This window comes from Micropterus salmoides, unplaced genomic scaffold, assembly GCF_014851395.1.
Source record: "Micropterus salmoides isolate LMB-PRFRI ecotype aquatic unplaced genomic scaffold, ASM1485139v1 Ms_hic_scaffold_1, whole genome shotgun sequence".
Classification (NCBI taxonomy): domain Eukaryota; kingdom Metazoa; phylum Chordata; class Actinopteri; order Centrarchiformes; family Centrarchidae; genus Micropterus; species Micropterus salmoides.
Window position 1 is genome coordinate 1,678,093 of NW_024040040.1, and position 14,952 is coordinate 1,693,044.

At 42.6% G+C, this 14,952-nt stretch overlaps 1 protein-coding gene across 1 annotated transcript in view; it reads left to right on the forward strand.

Moving 5' to 3' along the window:
- LOC119915558 (NACHT, LRR and PYD domains-containing protein 12-like) overlaps window positions 1-14,952 on the forward strand; it is a 74,476-nt gene that overhangs the window by 22,145 nt on the left and 37,379 nt on the right.

Consider the following 14,952-nt stretch of genomic DNA (forward strand, 5'->3'; position numbering starts at 1 on the left):
GAATCAGCTGTTCATGTTTTACACATAATGAGACCAATTCAAGACCAGGAGAATCGTCCATCTACGACATTTGGACAAAACTGCTTTTCAGTAAAGGCAGCTGGGATGTGAAATTTCTTACCACTGAGTGTCAGAGAATGCAGTATATTCAAAAAATTTAAAGGTAGTGTGAAAACATGGTTGAAGGGCAATCAAGACTATGCCTTTAGTGTGAGAGACCCGGGTTCAATCCCCCACTGTGACCCATGCACCATTGTGTCCCTGAGCAAGACACTTAACCCCTCGTTGCTCCAGAGGTGTGTGACCTCTGACATGTATAGCAATTGTAAGTCGCTTTGGATAACGCTGTCAGCTTAATGTAATGTTTTTTACTGTGTGTATGTTAAAATTCTCTTAATGACTTGATTAATTTGTTTATTTTTGGATTTGGATTGTTGATGTTGTGTTTATTATGGGAGGTTTGGTATATTTGAGCATGTTTTTAGTTTGTTAGAATAGGCTTATTTGAATAGGTTGGCATTTTTCTATATATTTGTGAAATATAAGGTTTGGATTTGGGAATGCTTGATCTTTTTTTCCTTGTCTTTTTTTTATTGTAATGTTTTGCACACTATTGGCACCTGCCCAGGGACTGCAGATGGGAATTAGCTTTTAGCTAAATCTGGTACAGCACATATATTGTGCATTGTTCAATTAGAAATAAACTGTGTTGTTGGGATGTAAGTCAAGTCATTTATAATTCACATTTTAAAACAACACTTTAACCATATTGCTTCACAGGTGCATAAATACTTTTAGACCAATTTAATCTATTTAAAATCAATGAATACATGTAGTACCATAAATCACCTGGAAAATGATCATATAATGTGACACAAATAAAACATTAATTAAAATGATCACGTGGCTTCATCTTAGATGAAGCTCAACTTATTTTGGAGTCTGTGTCACAGTTCTGAACTTATTGGTGTTGATCCAAGTTTTGCCCTCAGTACTATAATCCTGCTGGAAGGAATCGGCTCAACAAGCATCTCTGCATCTTCATTTACTTCCTCTGCTCGTAACTAAAGGGTTGCTCCCATGTGGATTTTCATGTGTGCGGACAGCGCGCCTTTGTAACTGAAACTTGCTTTACAAACAGAGCATGAAAAAGGTTTTTCTCCTGTATGAACTCTTAAGTGTGAGACCACATTAGAGCTTTGTGCAAATCTTCTACCACAGACAGAACAGCTGAAGGGTTTCTCTCCTGTGTGGACTCTCATGTGTAGTGTCAGATGTTCCTTTCGTGCAACTCTTTTACCACAAACAGAACAACTGAAGGGTTTCTCCCCTGTATGAACTCTTAAGTGTGTGGTCAAATGTGAGCTGTGCATAAATCTTCTACCACAGACCGAACAACTGAAGGGTTTCTCTCCTGTGTGGATTCTCATGTGTATGGATAAAGCACATCTGCTCCTGTAATTTTTATTACAGACTGAACATTTAAATAGTTTCTCTCCTGTTTGGAGTCCATTGTGACCAAAGCTTGTAGCACATTCAGAGGAGCTTCTTGATGTTTTTCCAGTATTACATTGCACGTCACGTACAGGTGCTTCATTGTTTTTCAGAGGTTTGAACCTGACTGAGGTTCCCTGGTCTCCTCCCAATCCCAACTGTCATCAGTCTCAGGTTCAGAGTCTGAGGCCTTGTCCCCAGCAGCTGGTTGTAAATGTCTATATGGATCCGAGTTCCTGGCTGGTTGTGGTCCTCCACAGTCCTCTCCATCAGCTTCTGTTTCCATCTGTCTTTGATGAAACTGTGAGGACTGAGGTTTCTCTTCTTCTTCACTTTTCACAGGGACGGGAGTGAATGTGAACCTGGTGATTCAGCCTCCTCCAGTCCTTGAAGCTGTTCTCCTTCCTGACTGGTCCAGAGTTCCTCCTGTTCCTCTTTAATGTGTGGGGGATCTGGTGGGTCCTCCTGGTCCAGACTGGAGTTCCAACAGTCCTCAATAAGGGGCTCTGGTGGGTCCTCCTGGTCCAGACTGGTGCTCCACTCCTGCTGCTCAGGGGGAACCTCTTCTTTACTCACCAACAGCAGCTGGACGTCTGTGGAGAATAATGAAATACATACACATGTTTTATAAAACTGTAACTTCCTGTTAACATTTAAACCACTGACACCACTACATTACTTGGAGCGTGAATGATGCAGACACTAGTGTCAATTGTTTGCTTGCGTCAAGTATCTGTCCCAGAAACTGTAATGTCGGAAACTGAATCAAGTTTTATTTAACTGCCTTACATAATCCAGCCCCCAGAATGGCCCATAAGTAGGGTTGGTTACTGAAACCCAGTACCAATATGGACCGGTTCCTATATGGAATATAGATATTGTGAAACACAGAATTCATTAAAGATTTTAACAGAAAACATGCAATCTAGCAAATATTTTAGGGGGCTCTATCTGTGGTTTCATTGCCCAATATCTGAATGTAGCATAAATGCGGCAAACTCCATCAGGAGGTATAACTTTAGCAATGAAAATGTGGAAGAGGAACGGAGAAGGTGACACATTAACAGGCAAAAATGTGTGTGTCGCGTCAATGACTAGACCACATATCCATACTACTGCTTGAGGCCGGGGGACTTCCCAGGATGCACTGAGCTCCTCACTCCTCTCTCCATCTGTATGCAACCTCATCACATTACATGCATGTTACTAACTCCATTTCTTTACTTTCATGTAGTCTTGTGCTTTTGTGCTGTATAAATAAAATTGAATTAAATAAAAACCTTGGTTTGTTTCATTCAGTGCATCCCAAGTATGTGGAAATCATATGTACTATATGTACTTGGGACAGCACACCTGAAAACTGCTTTAAGAAACCCCAGCAGAAACAGATACAGTATGCTGGAATGACCCAGATGCGAGACAGTGTCCGAACTACGGGGGAGCTAGGGGGGAATAAAACATGAGCACCCCTGAAAACATGATTTCACACCGTGCCCGGTCACTCCGTGATCTCCTGGCTCTGTACGTCCCAGCGCCCCATTCCCTCTCCGATACCTACAATGGGTTGTGTCACTATTACGACCGGCACACTGTGAACAGCTGGTGATCATTCCCTCTGGCTGGATGAATTTTACACGTGATCCATGCACTACTGCAGCTGGGGGCTCTCCGCAGCGCCATGCAACTTTCTAAATTCTTCCCTCTCACAGAGAAAAGAAGTCAGGTTGAAACAACAATTGGCATGAACGTTACTACAACAGTATTGCCAAAGCTTCAAGGAAAATACAAAAAAAAAACCCAATTCAGTTCATATAGTTCATCAAATAAATAAATAAATTGTATTTCTATATATTGGATATAGAATAAAATTATCATTTCACTTTCATCACTTTCATCATGGCTGTGTCTCCTTCTCCATCGATAACAGCAGCCATCTCTGTGCAACACTTAGCGGTTTGCACCTTCCTTCCAAACGTATTAAATACAGAGGCTGTTGCACTCACATGAAATTACATTTAGGCTTGTTAGATAATTGCGTGTAGTAAATAAATGTATTTGCATGTTACCCTCCCACTACTTTGCAAAATAAAATTGAAATGCCCCATATTGTATATTCATTAAGGCAAAAGTAGTAAATGAACAACAGGTTCTATCTTGCACTTTTGGAAGATGTCGTTCTGCGTGCACACCGTTAGTAGATCAGTAAGTGTTAATTTGCTTGTGATATCAAGTTTGCACACGATTTCACTCACGCAAACCTTTAGTAAATCTGGCCCTAAGAAAGCTCAATTAATCGGAGACACCAGTAAAAATCCCAGCAATGCTTTTAGCTCAGACTATTACTTAGGAATGTCAGATTGTACTTTTGGTTACATGGCAACTTTCGCAACAAACACACTTGGTTATATAACTGACACACTTGTATTATGTATTTTGTGGTACAAAGCTCACAGAGAATATGCTTTATAGTAACTTAATATACAACAATATGAAGTAGTGCTGCAGATAAAAGTACCAAGCAGGATGTGAAGGAGTTAAAACGAAAACATTAATCCAGAAACATCAGATATAACAGAGAAACACTGACAGGAACATTTTACTGCACTGTGAGTACTTTTACTGTCATACTGTAAGTACATGTTGCTGATAATACTCACATACTTTTACTGAAGGAAGGTTTGAATGCAGGACTTTTACTCGCAGTGGAGTATTTCACAGAGTGGTATTAGTACTTTTACTGCAGTAAAGGCAGTTTCCAGTGAGAATAAGCAGTAAAGTGCACAAACCTGCTCTGTGTAACCGGACTTCAGGCTTGAAAACAGCGTCCAGTAGTTTGCGTTGTCCACAAAGTTCCTCCTCGTACTCTGCTATCGTTCTTTCAAACAGCTCAAATATCTCTTCAGCAGCCGCACTTAGTCGCTGCTGGACAAAAGCTCTCAGCGTTTGGACTTTAGACATGTTTACAGCAGCTTTTCCTCCAGACACACTCCGTTACAGACACGCAGCTCACTCTGATAAAATACACACTGAGCCGAGCTCCGGCTACTTCCTGCTCCCACAAAAGTCCACTTAAACAAGTTTATCCGCACATTCAGGCTCTGCTGCTTCACTCCGAGTGGATCTTACGAGGAAAATTAGCATGTTAGCCACCGGAAGTTCTTCTTCTTCTGATAATAGTAGATTTCCTTCAGGTTACAGTTTATTCTGCCGCCCAGTCCAGCTGGAGACATTCAGAATTACACTAGTGCTTAATAATAACTGCTGCCTTTCACTTATTTCCTTTCTTCGGCTGTCAGAATAAGATCAGCAGCTACAATAAAAATCTGGTTGTTTTGTCATGTGACTTCTGATGACCTCATACACTTCCTGTAGTGCATTGTTAGAGTTTGCTCATGTTTCATATCATTTAGTCAGTGAATGTATCCGCTCCTCCATGCAGGTGTGTGTGCTGGGCTGCAGCTTCATGCCTCCATCTAGTGGACTGATAGTAGAAGTCCAGCAGCTGATGGCAGCTTCCTCTGCCTCACGCTGCTGTCTGACTGCATTCAGCTGCCACTGATATGAAACAGAAACTAGCAGCCAATCAGTGGAGGAGCAGCTGATCTTTTTCCAGGAGGAATGATGGAAAGGAGGATTTGAGTTGATGTGCAGATGAATGATTTGTGTTTCCTCTCCAGGTGAAAGTGGATGTGAGTTGAGCAGCATGAGTCAGTGTGAGGACAGAGAGGAGGGAGTCCCTCCCTCTAAAAGCACTCTGTGTGGGGAACATGACAGCCAGACCAAAGCTCAGAGGTGAGATGAGGATCTCTAACTGTCCAGGACTCAAATCACTCCACCATCATTATTCACTCTCAGACCTCTGTGTGTGTTGTGTTGAAGGCCAGAGCAGCAGCAGGGACCAGGCTCTGCTGGACCTGGACCTGGACCTGGACCTGAGCCCAGCTGTGTGTCCTTCAAGAGTGACCGGTCAAAGGGTCTTATTATTGATCTCAAAGGAGGCCGACCGTCTGCTGCAGAGAGGTCAGCTGTTAATCCCATTAAACTCTGACTGATTCATGTTTAATGTTATTTATCCAGAGAAGTTTTATTAAAGCTGTGTGTTTATTTTCAGCATCGTTCTTCTTCACATACATTTATATTCTCCCATCTGACGCTGCCCAGTAGAACCAGTAGAAGCAGTAGAACCAGTAGAAGCAGTAGAACCAGTATAACCAGTAGAACCAGTAGAAGCAGTAGAAGCAGTAGAACCAGTATAACCAGTAGAATCAGTAGAAGCAGTCTTCAGCTCTTGGCTTCAGTTGAACATTTTCTCCACACACACGTTCTGACTGTTGAGCAGCTCCAAAGCGACTGCCTTTACCTTGTGTCTGTCTCTGTGTGGACAGACATAATGTGAGCTAACTCTTCATGATTCCTCCACAGAGTCCACCAGGACAGCTCAGAGGTTCCCAGTGGTCAGTCTGCCCAGCAGCATCAAACACACCTGGACTCCATATTTATGGTCTGTACATGTACAACAACTACTTTTCCATCTATTCTGTTCACAATAATCTCCACGCTGCACTTTTTAGACCAGTGGATTGTCAGACTGTCCAACATGGATCTGATGTTTGGTTCCATGATTTGACTTTGATTGTGTCCTTCATATAATATTCTGTTCCAGCTGCTGGAGGAGAACATTGTCACTTTTGTGAAGAATCTCACCTGGAAGAGATGAACCAATCAGAACAGTGATGACAAAGGGAGTGGCTGGCATTGGGAAAACAGTCTTAACACAGAAGTTCACTCTGGACTGGGCTGAAGACAAAGAACCTGCTTCCCTCTGCTCGCCTCTGGATAACAACTCAACCTGCAGCAGCCAATCAGATCCCTCCTGAGTGTGTTGACATGGTGACAGAGGTCAGAGGGTTCACTGACCCACAGAAGGAGGAGTACTTCCTTATACATTTTTATTCTAATATACTAATATCTTTTCGTTTTGATGTCCATGGGCTGTAAGCTGTAATCATCAAGATTAAAACAAAAACTTTAATCTAGGATATATTCACTTCACTTGTGTGTGAAGTGAATGTACAATATTGTACAAGATGCACCTGTAAGTGTGTTTCATTTGATTGATGTAAACAAAGCTGATCCTTGGTTACTGATGTTTTAAATAGACTGGTTCCCCTTAGTGTATACAGGCATCTGAAGATATGTTAATGTACTGTTACTGGGAGGTCGAGTGGAGAGGAGGAGTTTATATATCAGTGAGTTACAGAGGAATCAGAAGGAGAGAACGAGATGTGCGTTTGGAAGGAATGATCAGTCTTGGACTCTGAGCTGCTCTGATGATGGTTACTCTGTCTGGCACAATAACCTCCTCGTCGTCCTCCTCGTCGTCCTCCTCCTCGTCCTCCTCCTCGTCCTCCTCCTCGTCCTCCTCCTCGTCCTCCTCCTCCTCGTCCTCCTCCTCCTCCTCCCCCCCCTCTGGTAGAGTAGCAGTGTATGTGGACTGTCCTGCTGGCTCTCTGTCCTTCTACAGAGTCTCCTCTGACACACTGATCCACCTCCACACCTTCAACACCACATTCACTGAACCTCTTTATCCTGGCTTTGCGCTCTGGTCTGGTTCTGGTTCCTCAGTGAGTCTGTGTTCTGTGCAGGAGGGAGAGTCTCCTCCTGGTAGAGAACAGATCAGCTGAGTCTGTCAGGATCACAGAAATCTTTCAGCTTCTTGTATTAAATCCATCAATGAACTTTGTACAAAGTGATTCAAAGTGATTGAACAGATTCCTCATTTCCATGTAAACTTCTTCCACTTCCAGTCCTTTAAAGATGGAAGCTCTGATCATTAAATGGTGGAAATGCCGTTGACTTGGACCTTCTGTCATGTGTTGCTTTGAATTCTGGCTCTTGTTCCAATAAAATTTGTTGTCTTTCTCAGCTCAGGACTACTGACAGGATTCAGCTGGAAGATACAGTATATGGCCAAAAGTTTGTGGCCGTTGTCCATAAAGAAATGCATTTCCCAGTTTGATGTGGAAGAACTTTGCCTGCACAGAACCCAGACCTGAACCCTGTCCAACACCTCTGACTGTGAGCCAGACCTGATCACCAGCATCACCTGGATCAGTACCTTGTGTGTTATAACAACAGTTTTTCATATTGTTATTATATATAAAAGGATTCAGATCTTACTAGAAACAGACACCAGATTTAAAAACTCCGGTATAGAATACAAGGACATATACCTGGTGAGAGGCTTCATCAGCACTTCTGTGAGTTTGTTGGGCTTGAATGTAACATCATTTATCTGTAAAGGTCCTGCATTCCAGCTTTAACCAAAAGGAAATGACAAATAAGGCAGAGTGAGAGCTGACTTGGCTGCAGGGAATAATTTCACACCCGAGACAAATGAAAAGCTCCTGCTGGGAAACTGCTGATCCACAGTGTTATTAATAAACCTAAATATATTTAACCCTTTACTATTGCAGTCACAGCAGGAAGTGTCTCTGTGACGTAGTGACGACTCGAGCTAATGGCTATCAGGTTAGCGTTGGATCGGTAACCTCGTGTTAGCTAGAGTCAGTGGGACATCAAAAAACATGTCTAATTTAATATTATCATATACAGTATAATGTTTCATTATGGAGCTCCCAAAAATATTTTGGAATCTTCTGCATGCAAGATGAGAATTTTTGGTGCCTTCCTGTCCAGATTAGTTGTTTACTACAATTACACGATTCAACCTGATTGGTCTAATCAGCTGTCTATTACAATGCTTCATCTTTAATAAGTCGATTATAAAATCAAAGTAACTACAACATTAAATACATACAACTACCACAACATTGTACCTAAGTACAGTAGTTGAACAAATGTACTTAATATAAAAATTGAAGCATAAAAACAACTCCATAAATCAAAATGTTAAAACGCAATGTATTCTGATGAGTAAATAATGAATCTATAAATATGTACAAATATATAAAGAAAACATTAATATAATATTAAATAAAACAGATTTAAAGAAAGGAGAAAATAATATATCTCTAAACAAGCTAAATGTACAAATATATATTATTAAGGATCAAACAAACAATAATCTATATTTATATCCGTGTCCTGTGTTGACAAGTCAGTGGCTGCTGAATACTGAAGATGTCTATGAAGATTCTCAGTCATCCAGGTCATAGTTATCCAACGAAGGTTAAAGTCAAGTCCAGTTGCCCTTGACTTTAACCTTTGTTGGATACTGAAGATGCAACGATTAAACGTACAGTATATCTGAATAAATATATGCTGTTTGCTCACATGAATATGATATAATATAATATGATGAACACTGAAACAGAAAGTTAGGCTTCAGTAAAATCAGATGCACTTCCTTATTAGAACTGGTTTTCTATGGTCGGCCTCCTCTTCAGACACTTTCCTGGTTACCCCTTCCAACCATCCTCCAGATGTTCAGACTTTCCCTCTTTTCCACATCACCTGACTGCCCAACCTATTTACACAAGTGTTCCCACTCTCATCAGCTCCACAGTAACTAGAGGCATGTTCAGTCTCTAAACATTTGCACCAGTTTGCTACAGTTTCCAGGTTGAACAACATGTTTCCTTGATGCAGGCTTTGGTGTGTCAGAGGTGAGTCAGTCAGCAGCGACTTGTAAATAAACACTACATTTTCATTTTCTACACGGAACTGTCATCTGGCACCCACAGCTACACTCAAAGGATGTCTGCAACCTCAAGAACTTCAACATCAACGCTGCCACCTGGGAAGAACCCCCAGGTACAACAAATCTATGGTCATCTGAGACTGCGATGCCAATGACATGACATTAAAAGGCAGTGAAGTGCGGGGTGTTCAAAGCACCAATGTTGTGCTTCTCTGCTCACCTGTTCCCACGCTCCCTCGTCAGCCCTGCTCACGTTTACCAGCCGTTTTCCACTCGCTCCTTGCCAGATCGTCCTATTTTGCTTGGTTGTTTCCCACCAATTCTCTTGTGCGTCAGGTGTACGTGTGTAGCTACACCTAGCCTGTGGGCTAGGCACATAGCCATTCATTTTTAATTGTGCGTCGGTGTAGCGTCCACCAACTAGCGTTTGGCGGTAGCCGCTACAGCGTCCACCGTGTTGACTTGCAGAGCTAATTTCCAGTTTAGCTCTCCACTAACGTGAATGGGGGTAAAATTATAAACGTGCTGCTTGACCGAAAGGATCACATTCTGATGGTGAAACGAGTCATTTTGTTCGCGTTATATATTGATTCACTGTGTCACAGCCGCTAGTAAAATTTACTTCACAGTGCACTTCCTGTTGGCTCGGAGACATTGCGAGGCTACCCAGCTGACCAATCACAGTGCTTACGCGTCGCCTCCACGTGTAGTTACATTTTTGAGGAGGTGCACGTCAGGCGACAGCGTAGGCTACTACGATTCCTCTGATCTGCCTTTGTGTCCGACCCATGTTGCTCCACTTTTAACAGCCGGACAGCAGATCAATGAGCTTATTGATATGATATTTTCTTTCAGCAGGAGGAAAACTCCAGCAGCTGCTGCACAAAACCGATGGTGCAACATTTCCCTACATCGCTTCTCCTTGTTTGTATTTCAGTGGTTAAAAACATCAAGGTTGAGTCAAAGACAGAGCTGCTTTCAGGTCAGCCTGCAGGAAGATCACACTTCACACTTCCTGTTGAGACTGATGGTGACGAGCGACACTCCAGCTGGCCGACAGACACAACATCTGCATTTAGATTAGCTGATGAAGCCTGAGGCACGCTGCAGTCAGCCTGACCTTCACGTGCTCTCTGTGAGCAGCTTTTATTCTTAAAATCCACACTAATACTTCTTCTGTCAGTAAGAGAGTGGACAGGTCACCAAGCAAGGTCCTGGAAGCGACCCAGGCAGTAATGGCGGTCCCTGATCAGGCCAACGGGTTCATGAACAAACTATGGAGGCCCAGCAGGCCAGATGTTCAGCCGTGGAGGTTAAGTTCAGTTATTTTCATCTTAAAGCAGCTGTTTTCTCTCTGCACAAAAAAAGAGCAAATAGGGTGTAGCAGACCTAAATTTATTAGTTATGCATTTTAATAAATTTATGAAAATTGATACCCAATTATGAATTTTTAAGATTCATAAAATCATTTTATTTAATTTAATTTTATTCCTCGTAAAGGGCACCACCGGAGTTGTTATAATCCTAGAGTCTCCGGACCTCTAGGTAGTTTTGAATAATTATACAATTATTACTAGTGATCAGTTAGTTAATAATCGCTCAATTATCTTAAATCAGTCAGTCAGTCTCATATCTAAAGGGTCAGTTCTCTTGGCAGGAACTAGAAATAGGCAACACACACAGCTCTTGACTATATTACAGTGAATTTATTCTCTAACTAAGGTGATAAAAAGATGGTTGGATACAGGGAACATAAACATTTGCTGAACAATGAGCCTGGAGGTTCGACTGTGGGAAGCATTTGACTCATACGGCATAGAAGAGCTACTGAAAGTAAACTAATGCTGTGATTTAGGAGTTAAAATGGACGTCTGATCACAGGGACGTGTGTTAAGTCTTACTGCTTGTCGACAGCCTGCTTTTGGCCTGTTGCACGGGTCCCACGCTAGCTGCCGATCCTGGCTTTTTGCTAGGGATCTCCGGGGTTCTCCGTGTCGATTGAAAACGCCTCCTCCGTCTGGCAATTCGGCTGTTTTCAGGTTTCCTTCGTTGTAGCTGGCGAGACCACGTGGCTTGGTCTGACCTCGGTGAAGTTGGCTTGACGAAAAAGCTTAAAATGGAACTTGGTCGTTCCTGAATTAGTCCAGTGTAACTTAACGGACTGATAACTTTAACAAACAAAAGAAATAAAGAAAATAAAACAAACTGAAGGCAGATCGATGTCTCGGCACTTCAGGTGTGTAGCTTCAGCGAAACAAAGGCCTGTTTGTTTCGCTGGTCGACTGAGGGCGCTGCCTGGCGTCCAGCGAGCAGAGCAGAGTGCAAGAGAGCCAAAAGCGAAGAGACAGAGAGCGAAGCGAGGTCGCGTGTCGCTCTTTTGTTGCCTGGGGCGTGGTTATCCAGGGGGCGTCTCAGGTTTCCCCAGGGACTGCCTTTCTAAACTTAATGTCTAAAGGAAAGAAATCTATTTGCACGTATTATAATCAAATATTTTCCACAATCGAACCTCAATGGTCAGACGGTTGTACTGTTCTCGGCATTTGGTAACAGGAAACAATTGTCACATTATTGGTCAGGATATTTATACATTTAACGGCATTTCCAACGAGGGCATGTAATACTTATTTTTGTCCACTTGGGGGAGCTCAGGTTACATGAGGAAAGCTTGGATTAAATTAGATGAAGGAGCGTCTTGCTGAAAATAAAAACACTGCACAATTAACTTCTTTTCAGCACTAATATCAACACCAGATAGCAACAACAGTTAACATAACTGCTCAAATAGAGGCAAACATATTCAGGTAACTAAAGATTTAATTAAACTTAATTAAATGCTTTGAGTCTTTGGAGACTGCAGTCTTTTTACATTGAAAGTTCAGTGTCTGGACCATGTCACACTTGGGTGAGACAGGGGTTTTCCTTTTTGATGTGGTAATAAAACAAAGAATAAGGTCAGTTGCCACGGAAACGTGTGTGGGGGGGCCAGTTTTGATAGGCTGTTCAGGGAGATGCCAATGGCTGGCTTGTGTCCCTTTGTCAGTTTAACAGTCAGGCCCCGCGTTATCAGCTTCGGAATCAAAAGGTGCCAGTTTTATGGTCGGGATAGCACTTAGAGAAAGCAACTTTGACCCCTCCCCATCTTCTCTGGGGAGGAGAAAGGAATTTAGGGTGGCTCCACATTCATTCAATATAAAATGCACAAATCCACATCGTTGTTCACTACAAGGGTTTGTCTAAAACTTGGACTTGGCTGCTCTCAGCTTCCGTACACTTTGTTCTATAAGTGCTACTGCAGAGCGAGTGGAGCCTCCGACAGCAGAAATGTTTGACATGTTAAATGTACTTCCTCCTCCGCAGAATGTGTTTAAAGCTCTGAATTTCTGAAACCTCCTGAGGCTGAAACCAAACATCTGGATCAAAGCACAAAATCTTCTTCTGTCCATTTGTCTACAAGTTGAAAAATGAGAAGGGGGCGACGTCGTGGGTCACATGAACCCTGTGGTTGGACTTACAGGAGGCGATGTCACAGGAAATGCAATCTTCAGGATGAGGATGTATTTCTGTCACCGTGACGTGACTGCTTACCATTTCAGCACTCAAAGGTTTGATAAAAAAACTCAAGGCGTTTTGTTATTATTGGACACAAACACGCAGGAGACAACAATACTCAAACCTTTCTTTCAGACCAGGTCCAACTGTCTTCAGGTCTGCTCTCTGGGATCGGGTTCCAGCATGAGGGCAAGGAGGTCAGACATCTGGAGAGACCTGAGAGTCGATCCTCCTGAAAGCTACATTTCCATTTTGGATCCAGGTACGTCCTCCACAGGTCTGTTCTGGTTTAAGTCAGACCTCTACCCAAAGGTCAGAAACAATCCTTAGGTGTGACTTTCCTGTGTGTTTTCCTCGTGCTGAGCTTCTCTGGAGGCAGAAATAAAAATAATGTCATTGGTGTGCCATCAATTAAGTGTGAAAATTGAAGTCAGCAGCTGTTTAGACCCCCATTACACAAAAATACACCATGTTGTAAAATGTTACAATGTGAAACCAACTTTTCTTCAGCTGTGTGTTCGTGGGCCTTTCTTAAACCCAAGAACGCAAAGAACGGACTGGTGTTCTCGGAGGACCTCTATATCAAAGAGGTGTGGGTGCATGTCTCGTGTGGATGAACACGTGTTGCAGACAGAAGAAGCAGAGTGAAACAGTTTAGTGTTGGCTGAGAACTAGTTATACAATAACCTCAAGTTAAACAATGACAACATTAAAACCTCAATGACCAACACGTTCTCACTCCCGACTCGTCACATATTGACGCTTGGTCAAGGCCTTTTGGGATCGCTTTTTAACACCCTGGATACCCCTTTAGTGTAATTTTTAGATGTTTAAGGCTCCGCAGTCAAGTTAGCAATGCTTAGCAATGACAAATATGCAACGTCCGGTTAGACTTTCAAAATAAAACACTAGCGTTTCAAAACATTGCCGTTTTGAAACGGTGCGTTATTCAAGTTGTGAAACGTTGCAGTTTGGTTAGGTTAGGAAAATACTTGGTTTTGTTTAGGCAACAAAATGTACTTGGTTAAGTTTCTAGAAAGGTTTGGGTTAAAATTACTACATTGGTCAGTTAACACGTAAGTTAACTAACGTCATTTGTGTAACTTACGCAATTTACGTATCTTGCGTAACATAAATAAAAATATATAATGTTCACACGGGACACGAACCCCAATCACCCCGTTACTCAGTCTTTTCTGTTAAATATCATATACCTGCCTTTAGTGTCAAAAACTGACACTACAGGGCTTCCCCCACGGCGTTGAACTATGGCGCTATAGGGATCCCCAGTGTCACAAACTGACACCAATGGGTCTTGATCATGCGTCCATATGTGACAAGTCGGGGAGAGCGAATGGGTTGGCGCAACACACACAGTGGGGAACAAGATTTGAAAAATGAAACAACCGACATGGGAAAATGATGTTATGTTCTGCTGGGGAGCCCTCTGCGCTGTCGGGTCGGCGGCTTCAGTTGTCCAGAGGAAGAGCTTGGAGAAAAGAGAGCGAGGACGAGCTACGCTGCGGTTTTATCGATCAGGTGACGTTAGAGGTCAGAGGTCACTGACCAATCGTACCTGCACACCAATGTGTAACTTCCTGGAGGATTCCTGCGAAACGGAGTTCGGGGCCCACATGATAAACTTCATCTGTGAGGTCTCAACACTGTTCAGGAGAAAACAGGTGTCTGTCCTCAGGTAAGAAATTTGACATTTACTCTTCCTGTAAACTATCAGAGTAAAAGCCCTGAGGAGTTTAGTCCTGTAACATGTTTCAGGTGTAGCTACCTGCAGGCAAAATGGAAGCATATCTAAGCTACAGCCCTCCTCCATAGCAACATTACACATCCTGGTTTATAGTATAGTTCCAAAACTTATTGCATGATTACCCAAACAGAGGTCAGATCCACTAATATTAAAGCGGAAACAGCTGTTTTTCATTTTGATACAGATAAAATGTTTTCCCAGCACAATTAGATGTTAAACAGCTGACTGAGATGTGCTGGAAAAGGGATGTAGGTGCCAACAGTCCTGCAGCCGCCTTCTTCTGTGGTTCAGCATCTCTGCAGTCCTGTAGTGCAGTACAGTAAGTACTCTACTATGCTCCAGTGTAGTACTTGTAGTATACATGCAGTGCCGTGTTTGGGATAAAGTCACGCGCTCACTTCTTACAGTGTTGATGGTACTTAAAGCAGAGCGCGCGAGCCGAGCGTCATTTGGCTGCACGCGGGGACACAGACACTTTGTT